Genomic DNA, 14,175 nt, shown 5'->3' on the forward strand with positions numbered 1-14,175 from the left:
ATCTCCAATGGAAACAACCTAAATGCATTCTTTCAATAAGCCTTTTTTTGAGCACCCACTGGACGGCAGGAGGGTGCAAGGACATCAGAGACTCGAAATACCAGGTTCCTCTGGAGTCTGTGCCCCATCATAGCTATGCCGACCTCGCTGATGTACCCACCATCGTATTTTAATGATCTATGACTTTCTTTCTTTTTTTCTTTTAAAATTCTGTTTATTTAGCATATGTACACATAAAAGAGGAATCACCCTCAGATCTCACCCAGCAGAAAACATGCACAAACCCAAGGTGTATGTGGAAGGGGGGGCCCAGCCCCAAGTTAGCACCAGGAATGGTGCAATGCTGTGATCACAAGCCCATTACAAGCGGGCCAGACCGAAGTGTCAAACAGGCTGGAACCCTGCTGCTGGCCCTAAAACAAGTGAGTGCCACCGCCGAAGGTCTGTTTGATGCCCTCAAAGAAATACCGCTGCCAGCCTTGCCCCATCTGCTCTTCCTCAGGAGCAGGGATGCTCTGGCCTTCCATGCACAGCTCTGTCTCTCAGTTCTTGTCAACAAAGGTCAAGGAGATGGAAGCAAAGTGCCCCTCTAGCCATGACTTAAAACTGCTACTTCATAGCGATGTGTTTCTTAGGGATCAGATCAGTAAACTCTCCCGTGACATTGCCGTCAACCATGTGGAGCACCTCCTAAGGCTGCAGGAGCCTGGGGAAAGGCCTGCACCAGCTCCTAGGTGATCAAACGTTCTTTAGAGCTTGTCCGGTGACGTCGGGAAGGTCTCTTTAAGGGAGATCTTACAAGTGAGGATTTTTGAGCCGGGCAGTGGTGGCGCACGCCTTTAATCCCAGCACTCGGGAGGCAGAGGCAGGCGGATCTCCCTGAGTTCGAGGCCAGCCCGGTCTACAAGGTTAAGTTCAAAAAAAAAAAAAAAAAAAAACTACGGAGAAATCCTGTCTCGAAAAATAAAAAAGTTAAGTACAAGTGAGGATTTTGACACCAACAGGTTTGGCCTGGCTTTTTTTGAAGGAGCAGACTTAGCCTGGCATACCTCAGTCTTTAGTGCTGGCCTACCCACTGGGTCTACCTACCGACTGCGTTCACTGTGGGCAAAATCATGCCCTGAGTGAACTCTGTTTTGACGGTGCTGATGGAAACCCCACTGCTTCTTTTAGACGTTTCACCCCTTCTTCCTTCATTAAGGCCATGAGATTTGCGTCAGGCTCATCTTTGGCAAGGCGCACACTAATCTCCACTTCATCCACACTGTTTTCAGGAGACAAACTGGGGACTTGCACATGTCCTTTGTATTGCACTCCTGACTTAGAGGTACCTGTCCAGTTTAGTTTGATGGTCTACTCATAAAAGAAAGTAAGTTTGCTTCACCCTTGCCCTCCTCATCTTCTACTAGAACTGCCAGGAACAGAGTTTTCAGCTTTTCTGTGGACCGATTTGAAGCATCCCTTTCTGTCCAGTGCCAGTGGTTGAAGTTGGTGGGATCTGTCCACTCCTTCAAGAGCCAGTGTGGATCTCCCTCACCCCACTTGGCCATCAGCACACTCATCCCTCACTGATACCCGTTCCCAAGCAGCCGCTGCCACAGCCTCAGGACTGCTCGGTCCCAGCTGCCCCCCAGTGCCTGGAAACTACTAGAAGCGGCAGTAGCACCTCCTGGCTTGCTTTTTCAATCTATGACTTTTTTGTTCTTTAAAAGTATAAAAACTTCACGAAACTGCTTCCATGTTGGAAAATAAAAGTCGTAGTAACCTCAATTTGTGTTCCCAGGCCATGGTTACCAAAATGGCTCCAGAATAAACTATCTCTTATACCCTTTAGGAAGACAGCTGTTTGTGTGTGTGTGTGTGTGTGTGTGTGTGTGTGTGTGTGTGTGTGTGTGTGTGTGTGTTAATGTGAAGATGCCATAAGGAAACTTTCTGATTTATAGGCTACTTTTTTTAAATACCCCCCCCAAAAATAATTTGTTAGTGATTTTATTCATTTGGCGACTGTGCTTATCTTCTATGTGTCAGAAGCCAGAAGTATACCAGAAGGCATAAAGAACTCGATTGGTCTCGTGGGACGCTGACAATTCAAAAGAAGTCGAGAGGAGAGGGAGCACCATTTACTAGTGGTTTGAAAAACGTGTTTATATGAGATGCTCATCACATCTGTGCTACAGAAATCGTACCCTGATGCTTCAGTACTCATGGACACCACACAAAACCATCTATTTCCTACTTTAGCATAAGGTAAGGATGGTTTCGTGGAGTGTCCATCTTCCCATATGAGTATCTTTTGTAGTGGCCATGATCATTCTGTCTGCTTTCTTCTCTGAAGTTCATAGCTACTTAGGATTACAATCCTTTTTCTGCCTTTCCTTTTTGGACCTAATGTGTCTACCTCTATCCCTACACCCAGTCAGTCTTGTCTTCTAGGACTCCAGTAACAGCACACCTGAAATTCTCATGGGATTTCATGATGGTTTTGATGTAACCTCCCTATAATTTCTGAAAGGATACAGATTATTCTACATCCCTCTGGCTTCCTGCTTTGCACCTTTGATAGTATACTGGTGTATGGAGATGTCTCAATAGCGTCTGTATTAATTCCCCTTAGAAACAATTCTAACAGGGCTGGAGAGCTAGCTCAGCTGTTAAGAGTGCATGCTACTCTTGTAGAGGATCCATGTTCAGTTCCTAGCAGCCACATCAGATAGCTCGTGGCTGCTTGCAACTCCAGCTCTAGGGGATGCAACACCCTCCTCTGGTCTCCATAGGCACCTGTACTCACACCACGTGCACACACACACACACACACACACACACACACACACCACACACACAGATACTTCAAAATAAAATGAATAGTTCTTTAGAAAATGCAAACAGTCTCTAAAAAAAATATTCATTCTAAGATTTTTCATTCACCTTTTCGAAAATACAAGAAAGACTAATGTTCAGCAGTTTTATAATTTGTAGCAACTTCTAGCTTTGGGGTATAATTTACATACATTAAATTTCACCTATTTTAAGTGTATAATTTAATAAAACTTAGTAATTATATGCAGTGTTATAATTACAATAATCAAGATACAAAACAGTTCCCTCTGTGCATGGTACCCGAGTGCCTTTCTGCAACTCACCACCTTTCCCAGATCCCTGATTTTCCCTTTCATTGCTCAGTAGCATTCTATAGAATTGACATGCCATAGGAACAGTTACACTTTTTGAATCACATTTGCATGGTTTCAAGTTTGCAGGCATTATAAATTATGCTGCTATGAACATTAATGTATAAATCTTAGTGTAAACCAAGTTCTATGTGCTTTTTCATCAGTCAGTGAATTCTTTCATATACTAAACCCAATCACAAATGATTTTTCATTTCATGCTAACACCAACCCTCAGGTCTGGTAGTTTCAGCTCACCCCAAAACAGTGAATTTGCACAACTTTATACCACAAGGAAGTGGAGGAGTTAGGGTTTGAACTCTGCTGATCCACGTGGTTGTCATGGGGATCAAATGAGTTAATACATATAATGTGCTTAGAATAGCAGGCGCTCAATAAATGTCAGCTATTATAACTAAGCTCTTTCCCACACACGATCCTGCCACCCACGGAGTACTCAACGGTGTTGGAAATCAGGCTGCACAGCGGCGGAAAGAAATGGATTACGCCGCATCATTCCTTTCTTCTCTTTTTTACCGCTGTCCTTCACGCAGGTCCCAGGTTAAGAAAAGAAAATCTGTGTCTCCTCACTTTGGCAACTGAGATCACAAAAGTAGTGACAACAGACATCCCTCCATGCTAACACATAAAACAAAATGATTTCACGGGGACGAGCCTCCTCGTTGGGCAGGTGGATTTTGTACCTGGAATCTGACAAGAAAAACCCCCATCACCAACCATTTTTTTCTTTCCTTGAATCACTCGAGTTTTGTGGATTTGAAGAACACTTCTCACAAATATTACAGAACTCTTTCTGGGAAAAGCAAAAGATGACTTTCATTTCAAATAGAAAGGAATCTGGGGTTCAGAGTTCAGGTCCATGTTTGGGTATAAATATGTAGATATGTACACACTGAGGTTATCTACAGAGTAATCTCTGTGATGGCAAAAGATTTAGTTTTAAAAAAAATGGTTCCTATCTGAAGCCCAGTAAGAGCAGAGTATTCCTATAAACGCTACAAAGGAGTTTGTTCAGTTTGAGGGTTTTTTGTTTGTTTTGTTTTTGAGGTAGGGACTGGATTGCGCTAGAGAAGTCAGGTTGGCCTTGAACTCAAAGACCGTCCCCTGCTTCTGCCGGGACTGAAGGCTACACCAGCAGGTCTGGCTAGTTTTGCAGTTTTAAAGAGAGCCACTTAAGAAAAGCATATCTGAAAATCCCGCAGGAAGGAATTGAAGTGTTTTTGTTCCTGGCGTGCTAATCATCCACTTTTGTCCTCTCGATCTTGTCAGATAAGCATTTTTGGCAACTGTCAAGTTTTTTCCTAACTGGATATGAGACCAGTAGAATGACCAACTTCTCAACGTACGTACACCTCTCTAAGTGAAGTGGGACTTTTGTCTTGTTTCAGCTGGCTATATTTGGTGCCTGTGTTAGTCTCAGCTACTAGGGCGGCTAAGGGAGGAACATGGGACTTCAGAACTAGCCTAAACAGCATAGCGACTCCTTGTCCTAAATAAATAAAAAAATATGCTTTTAGTTTAGATTTTATGTTCGAAATCACTCAGATAAAATTTGAACTGACGAGGAAGAGGCTGAAGAGACGGCTCGGTGGTAAAGAGCACACACTGCTTTTGCAGAGGATCTGAATTCAGTCACCCATGTCTCCCAACCACCTATAGCTCCAGCTCCAGGGGATCTGGTACCCAGTACTGGTTTCTGCAGGCTCTGAACACAATGTACACATATATACATGCAGGGGAAAACTCATATACATAAAACATTTTTTTAAATTTAGCTGATCGATATCTATTATTTTGGCTCTTAACTCTGGTTTTGGCGATCATGCTGAAAAATATTATAGTACTTAAAAAGTCAATAATGAACATTGTGTTTCCAAACTCACTCTCAGGACTCTATATTATGTTTCAACAAATGAGAAAAATTTATTTTTAGCCTCATGGCATTCTAATGAACTTGATAATTAAAAAAATAACCCGAACAGATTTGATTAACTGAAGTAGTATGTGGAAATAGTAATACCAAAAATGAAAACATAAATAAAGGGCATATGTGTAGAAAATAAGACCCCACTATAGGTTTCATACATACAAGTCCCGAAAAAACTATAGCCAAACTCTGTTTCCATTTGTTCTGACACTCTTCAAGGGAAGAAAAGTCAGTAGATTCTCCAGGAGTCCATGACTCAGAAGTGGTGACAATTATCCACAATGTTCTCAAGTTATGTTCTCAAGTCAGTAGATGAAGCAAACTGTTATGTGGTCAAAAGCATAGGGCCTACTGGTATTGAGACGTTACAAAGCCACAGAGAAGCAGGCTGGGGTTGTAGCTCAGTAGGTACTCACTTAGCATGCATGAAGTCCTGGGCTCTGTGATTCCAGTGCTCGGGACATACAGTCCTTAAAGCCTAAGCCTATTTTTCAAAGCATTAAATCATAACAGTAACCGTTGGGCATTATAAATGATATGAAGCATTAGCAATAAATGCAAGAATAGCCAGCCCCCTATATTCATGTATAGATCCAACAAGCAGCAACTGAGCATGCGAAAAAATTCTGTCTGTAGTGAACACAGATGGAATTTTTGTTCTAGGCCTAGGGATGTAGCTCAGCTGGCAGAGTGGTTGCCTAGCATGCAAAAGATTCTGGGTTTGGTTCCTACCACCACACAAAATGCATGTAAGGGCGAATGCTTGTAGTATTAGCACTTGGGTTAGAGGTAGGATGATCAAACAGTTTAGGCTCATCCTAGGTTACACAGAGAGTTCAAGACCAGCTTGAGATATATAAAACTGTCTCAAAATAAGCAAATTGGTAAATAATAATAAAACAAGTTTTCTTATCATTATTTCCTAAACTACAGAATAAGTTTCATGGCTTTTATGCAGTAGTGTATACTATAAATGATCTAGAGAATATGGGAATATGGGCATGCATTGTTGTGCACTGTAAGTGATACAGAAAATATGGGACAGACATACATGATACATAGATATTATCTCCCTTATGGTACAGACTGAACCCAGGGCCATATATTATTCTAGTGCCTGTGTCATAGAAATAATCTGCCTTCCCAGGGAGAAATCACTCTCTACACTTAGAAATTAATAAAGGAAAAGCTCTTTACTGAAATAAAGTGTGTGGTTAGCCGTGGCTACTGTCCAAGGAAGAGATGGCTTTGAATAAAAGATTTCACTAACACACACACACATACACACACACACACACACACACACACACACACACACACACACACGCACACACTTTAGGCTTATGTATACCACATAAACTGTCATCCTTAAATGTCTTTTAGGTCCCTGGTCTAGGTTACACTTTGAACAATTTAAATAGAGACAAGAGACTGCAAATCTAGCTGCTTGACCAGATGGAAGATTTACACATCAAAGAGACTACCAGAATTATGGCTTTAGCACACCAGTGTTGTTCTGTTCAAATACTTGCTACCTGGGTGCAATGGCCACCTGGTAGAATTATGCTTTTCATGATATGAGGGGACTTAATGGCAGAACAGGCAGGATTAATGGTATTTGTTAACCTGCTCTGCCTCCTTGAGCTGACTGTCAGAGGGATGGTCGTCTTTAGGGATGGGCCTAATGGCTGTCAATCCCGCAGAACAAGCATTTACATGATAGTGCTTAAATAATTTCTCTTATCTCTAACAGGCCTGGTTAGCGTATTATTTATCTTTCAGGAATTTTGGCAGCAGTACTCCCTTAACTGAGTTCTACTTGACATCAATTCTATTACTTTGAGTTTCATCTATATCATCTGAACTGAATCTTAAACATCTTATATGCAGATATTAATATGCTATTTTATAAGGGTCATGAGCATCTATGGATTTGGTCTCCAGGAGAATACTGAGACCAATACCCTGCAGTTATCAAGGGCTCACGGAACACTATAGAGTTACTGGAAAATATTCAATGAGAAAATTATGATCATCCCTTCCTAAGAGCTATCTGTTTGACTTCTGCTTTAAGAATTGGAATAATCACACAAAGCCATTGAGCCATAATGTAATCACCCTCTCCCACCCTCAACCCCACCAGTACAGGGGATCTTGCTTTGGCAGACAGCACTGATGGCCTCTGCTCTGTTCTGATGATCAAGGAGCTTGTGCATTTTCACATGCTACATAATTAATTCCACCAAAACCTTCTCCAGGGGTCATCCTTGAAAAAATATGAGCCACAAAAATTAGTTTCACATCAACATAGTTATCTCATTTCTAGGTTTAAAACAAATACTCTCTACATGCACTACAATCATTTGAAATAAAAATGTGCCAAGCTCCATTTAAGTTGCTTAGTCCATAGGAACTATTTCCATCTCTTATAAAAATGGTAGCTCACACTGTCACAATGCAGAAATTTCGCTTGAAGACTGCAAGGATTTGGCCTCAGAGGGGGAAAGAAAAACAGGAGCTCCAATGCCACATGCAAAAGCAAGCTGGTTGTGTATATTCTGATGCCAACCAAGCTGGCCATTGTGTGCCCCTTTTCCATGCTGGCTGCTTCCCAGAGCTCATTACGACAAAGGTTGTTCTTTCTCCCTCCTCAATGAATGCGGCTTTTGAATACACTTTCTAGTTCTATTTGGTCCCAGCACCGATAGGTTATTTTAACCATGATCTCCTAATGGGAAATTCACTCACTTTATTCCCAGAGAATGAGCTGCCCTGTGACAATTATAGCAGTTTTCAAAACTCCAGGATATGTGGTGTTTTTGAAAGGAAAGGGATGGAGTCCTTGGCAAAACAACAAAGAACCAATTTCCCTTTGGTCTATCCTTGTCTGTTTTAAAGCTTGCAGTGAAATGGTAAAAGCAACAGGGGAAGTACTTGGGTTGCAGTTTTGTAGGTGCTACACATAGTTTTTACTAAAATAAGCTCTGTTCCTTTGTGTGTGTGTGTGTGTGTGTGTGTGTGTGTGTGTGTGTGTGTGTGTGTGTGTATGCGCACGTGCACAAGTGCCATAGTGTGGAGGTTAGGACAACACTGAGTGTTAGTCCTTGTCTTGTCTTCTACCTTGTTCGAGCCAGGGTCTTCTACATACACCCCAGGCTAGCTGGGGATTTTTCCGACTCTACCTCTCATCTCACCACAGAGTGCTGGGATTACAGACACTGGTTACTATGATAGGTTTTATGTGGGTTATGGGGATCTGAACTCAGGTCCCCACAACGGCATAGCAACTGCTTTACCCACTAAGTCATCTCCCCAGCTCTAAGGCAATTTTTGTGGTATCTTATTACTGCTCCGAAAACTAGTGGGCTAGGGTCCATTTCTTTCTGGAAAGCAAAGCAAGGTTAGCAAAAGAGAAGAAAAACTTTCAATGGAACCAATGAAGTGATATGGAAAAGGTGGCCTATCTCTTGACTTCCCACTTTATGGCACAAGGGACCACGGGAATCAGCAAGAGACTTGACAAATGCTGGAAGAGTTGATGCTGACCTTTGAGCCTTCAGCCCATCTTCCCAAAGGCTTCCATAGTGATGGCAATAAACCAGTGAAATAGGTCTGTGTAGGGTCTCATTTAGCAAAATGGCAGAGAGGCTGACATAGTGCTAGGTCCCTCTGGTAGAAGGCAGACAAGGGAGCGCTGCCACATTCATGCCTTGGGCACTGTTTTGGGGGAGGCAGACACACTTCTCAAGCTAGGTCCCTCTGGTAGAAGGCAGACAAGGGAGCGCTGCCACATTCGTGCCTTGAGCACTGTTTTGGGGGAGGCAGACACACTTCTCAAGCTAGGTGGTGCAGGCAAGGGGCTCTGAAGGGAATAATTTTGACTTTAGAATCTTCTAAAGGTTCTTTTAAAAAGCAAATTTGATTAGTGGATGGAGGTCTCCTCCCGCCAATATACATGTGTGCGCAGGTGGAGGACAAAAGTTTATAGATAAGATTTTCTTTAACCACTCTCTACACTCCCAACCTTACTTCTTGTTCATTTGAGACAGGGTCTCACTTTGTAGTCCTGGCTAGCCGAGAGCTCATTATATAGACCAGGCTGGCCTGGAACTCAAGAGATCCATCTGCCATTGTCTGCTCAGTGCTGGGATTAAAGGCAAGCAAAACACCGCCGTGTCCAACCACCTCATTTTCTGACAGAAACTCTCACCGAACCTGGAGGTCACCAATTCTGCCAGACTGACTGACTAGCAAGCCCAAGGGCTCTTCCTACCTCTGCCTTCCTTGTGCTTAGATTACAGGCATATGCTACCATTTGCGACTTTTTACATGTGTGGAAGGTATTCAAACATGGGCCTATTTGCACACTTAGCACTTTAGCCTCTTAGCCAGCTTCCTGGGCCCCCCGGATCAATTTCCTCATCATTATTAATTTTTCACAATCATTCTTTCCCTGTCCTTCACTCAGGGCCCTAGTTAAAAAAGAAATCTGCAACTGATGTCACAACAATAGTCACAACAGACATCACTCAGAGCTAAGACACATAGTGACGTGGAAGATGAGCGTACTAGTTGGGCCGGGTAGATTTCTGCATGTGGAATTTGTACCTGAACTTTATTTATGAGGGAGAGAGAGAGAGAGAGAGAGAGAGAGAGAGAGAGAGAGAGAGAGAGAGAGAGAGAGAGAGAGAGGGAGAGAGTGCTATGGTGCACTTATGGAGCCCAAAGAAGAGCCCAGGGTAATTAATTCTCTCCTTCTACCATATGGGTCTCAGGGACGAAATGGAACTGGGCTAGTCAAGCTTGACAGCAAGTGGCTTTACTTGCTTGGCCATCTGTCTGGCCCAGGATCAATTTCTTGAAGGACAGCTGCTTTAGAGACCTGAATTATCTCAGATGTGTGGCTCTGGAGATGCTGTCATCAAAGTGCCCCACAGAAAAGCAAATGGAAGGCCGGAGTGTTGGAGTGTCTTGTGGTAATCACCTTTCCCCACCGTGTTTCTATAAATGGCAGGAATGAAAGGTTAAACAAGAATTTCAGGGAAGAAAGTCAGAAAGACGAGCTTCCACAACCTTCTCCAGTGCAATATATGCCACACGCAGTAAAGGCTATGTGGTGAAAATGCTAGCAGGCATCAGACTTTGTCACAAAAAGGCCTCCTGGCTTGGAAGAATCCCCTCAGCTTCCTGTGGTATTAAATAGATGCTTGATTCCGCTTCCTTATTTCTCTAAAGTGCAGACCACAAAACCATTGACTCACAGGGTAATTGTAAAGATCGTATGCATATGAGAGCTTCTGGTAAACTGTAATCCAAAAGAAAGAACAGGGCCAGTGAGATGGTTTCAAGGCTAAAGGTGTCTGCTGTCAAGCCTGGTGACCTGAGTTCGATTCCCGGGGACCCACATAATGGAAAGAGAAAACTGATTCCTGTAAATTGTTCTTTGGCCTCTATAGGCCACTCTGGCACATCTACTCTCAATAAACAAACAAGCAAATAAATAAATGTAAATACATAAAATATCTTAGAGTAACTCTAACCAAACAAGTGGAAGACTTTAAATCTTTGAACAAAGAAATTGAAAAAGACACCAGAAAATGGAAAGATAGCCTATGCTCTTGGGTAGGTAGAATTAACATAGTACAAATGGCAATTTTACCAAAAGTAATCTACAGATTCAATGCAATGTCCATCAAAATTCCAGCAAAATTCTTCACAGACCTCAAAAGAATGGTACTCAACTTCATATGGAAAAGCAAAAAACAAAAAGAAAAAAAACAACAGGATAGCTAAAACAATCCTGTACAATAAAGGAACTTCTGGAGGCATCACAATCCCTGACTTCTAACACTACTACAGAGCTACAGTACTGAAAACAGCCTGGTATTGGCATAAGAACAGACAGGAGAACCAATGGGACCAAATTGAAGACCCGGATATCAATCCACAAACCTACAAACACCTGATTTTTGACAAAGAAGCAAAAAATATCAAATGGAAAAAAGAATGCATATTCAACAAATGGTACTGGCATAACTAGATATCAACATGTAGAAGAATGAAAATATATCCATATCTATCGCCACGCACAAAACTCAAGTCCAAATGGATCAAAGACCTCAATATAAAACCAAACACTCTGAAACTCAAAGAAGGGAAAGTGGGAAGTAGGAGACCACTTCCTAAAAATAAATGTAAATATAAATAGTCAAACAAGGACATAGTTCAGTTAGCAGAGTACTTGACTACCACGATGAAGCCCCGAGTTTGACCTTCAACACTGTATAAACTGAATACGGGTGGATAGATGCCTGTAAGATCAGTGCTTTTGAGGAAGAGGTAGGAGATTCAGAAGTTCAAGGTCAAGTTTAAGGCCAGCCTGGGCTATATGAGGACCTGTTGCACAGAATAAGATAAAACAAAATAACAATTGCATTGTCTGCCTGGACAAGAAACAATGACCTTTGGCCAGAAAAGAATAGGGGAAAACTAATTGAAGAAAGAGAGATCTGAGGTCTCAAAATGATTAGAAGATATGAACAAATTTAAGCATTCCAGTGAAGACATTGAAGGAAGTAACTAAATCTTTCCCTATATTATTGAGTGGAGCATGGAAAACACCTGCAATTTGCAAGAGGGAAAGGAAGATATATGCTTTAACAGCCATAGAGTAGGGAATTTGATAGACATTCTAGCCAACAGTCTACAAGAGACTTTTGAGAAATGTTGTGTGAGTACTTAGGAATGGATACAGTAAAATTAGATGCCAGACCAACCTCTCCTTGTTTCTTTTGATAATGTTACCTTGCTATGCTCAGGGAATACTCTAGGGACAAGCTATCGGGGTTTGGATAAGTATATTAGTCAAGTTTCTTTACTGTACAAAACATATGAACTAAACAACTTAAGGAAATAAAGGTGGTATCTGGACTCATAGTATCAGAGATTTAATGGGTTGGTTTCCATGACTACCCAGTCTCCTTTGTCTGGGTCTCTGGTAAGGCAGAAGAGCATGAAGGGAGGGTGCAGTAGAACAAAGAGCCTCACATCATGGTGGCCAGGAAGCAGAGAGAAAAAGATGTCTGCATTTCCTCCTTCTTCCCCTATTATTCCATCTGGGCGCCCAGTCTATAAAATGGTTGCTGCTTTCATTCAGGGGAGGTCTTTCTTCCTTAGTGCATCCTCTCTGGAATCATCCTCACAAACATAGACAGACACACGTTTTCCTAATCTTCTAAGCAAACCTATTCACCCCAATGTGTATGTATGCATATGTGTGTCCACAGCCAAGTGTACATGTGCATGTAGAAGCCAGAAAACAACCTCAGCAATCATTCCCTGGATATCACCCACCTTGTTTCTTTGAAACAGAGGCTCTCATTGATGTGGAACTTGCCCAGTAGGCTAATCTGGCTGCAGACAAGCCCAAGGGATTTCACCTGCCCACTGAGATTATAAGCATGAATTTCCATGAAGGACTGAGCTTTATGGACTGAGCCATCTCCCCATCTTTCCTAGGCATAGCTCCACTCAATCAGGATTAAGCACTGTCAGGGATTTACCAAAGCTTTAAGCTTCCCTGTTCAAAAGAGAATTCAGAAGAAATTCCTTCAGGAAGATTGCTGCTTAAAAGATCTCCAAGCTGTGTCTGGAAGCAGTGATCCAAGCATGAGGTGGCTGAGTGGGATGCCAGTATTTCTGTGCGCTATGTGCCTCAATTGTCGTCTTGTTGTTATGATATGATACCCTGACAAAAGCAATGGAAGGGACAAAGCGTTCATCTGGGCTCACATTTCCAGAAGTTTCATCCCATCATGGCAGGGAAGACATGGCAGCGGCTAGCAAAGGCATGATGGCAGGGGCAAGACATTGGCTGGCCACACTGTCGCTGCATTCAGGAAATACAAAGGGAACAGAAAGTGGGGCTGGACTATAAAACAGCAAGGCTCATTCCCAGTGAATACTTCATCCAGCAAGGCTCCCCACTGCTGCTAAAAGTTCCAGGACCTTCCCAAACAGAGCCACCAGTTGGGAACCAAGTGTTCTAAACCACGACACGTATCAATGTTTAAAATTACATTATTGGTACTTTGATGATTAACTGTGCAGGGAATTTGAAGCCAAGAAGGAAGGCCAACCTATGGCATTGCAAAATTAACTGGGTACCTAAAGGAACCTGGAAATCCAGAAAAATGGGGAGACTAGAAAGATTGAATGTCATGAGGACAAATGTCTGGGTCTTAGGAACTAAATGCATGATTTCAAAACGGGGTGGGGGAAAAGGTGTGGTTGTTTGAATGAGGTGTCTCTCATAGTCTTGGGCATATGAATATTTGATCCCCAATTGACCACACTGTTTGGGGAGGCTTAGGAGGTGTGGCCTTCCTGGCAGAAGTATGTCACTGGGGGTGGCTTTGAGAGTTTAAAGACCGGCACCCCTTTGAGTTTGCTATCTCTGTTTCATGGTTGAAGATGTGAGAACTCAGCTTGCTGCACCAGCCACCATACTTGCTTGCTGCCACACTTCCCACCCCCAAGATAGATTCTCACCTCTTTGACACCAGAAGCCAAACAAATTCTTTCTTCTGTAAGTTTCCTTGGTTAGAGTGTTTTGTCACAGTGATAGAAAAGTAATTAATACAGAAGATTTGGGGCTGACTCATCAGCCCCAGAAAACAATTGAACGGGCTTATTTTGGGCAAACATCTATGTAAGTTCAAATGGTGTCGTCACTCACGAAGGCCAACCAACCAAAGCTTACATTGAAACCCAAGTAGGAATGCTGATATCCATGTTCCATTCAGGATATGTATTGTCTTTAACAAGGAGTCTAGCAACCATACGGAAGAGGATGTGCGTGGATTAGAAGTACCCAGCACACTTTCTCTCCTGAACTCCACACTCTGTGAAATGTCTCTATTTGTGTGTAAGTGAAGCATCAGCACTGAGAAAAATTCAAGTAGGGCGAAGAGTCTTCCAGGAAGTGAGAAATTCTTCATGGAAATTTAAATTGCTTGCAAGTATGTTTTAAAATACTATCGGAAGGAGTCATTGAAATGA

At 42.4% G+C, this 14,175-nt stretch overlaps 1 protein-coding gene and 1 pseudogene across 1 annotated transcript in view; both read right to left on the reverse strand.

Annotated features, from left to right (window-relative positions):
* Positions 1-14,175, reverse strand: part of Gpm6b (glycoprotein M6B) — a 153,965-nt gene that overhangs the window by 73,545 nt on the left and 66,245 nt on the right. The gene's annotated exons all lie outside the window — the stretch shown is intronic.
* On the reverse strand, positions 414-1,550 carry LOC101986588 (annotated as a pseudogene).

Source organism: Microtus ochrogaster, chromosome X (assembly GCF_000317375.1).
Source record: "Microtus ochrogaster isolate Prairie Vole_2 chromosome X, MicOch1.0, whole genome shotgun sequence".
Lineage (NCBI taxonomy): Eukaryota > Metazoa > Chordata > Mammalia > Rodentia > Cricetidae > Microtus > Microtus ochrogaster.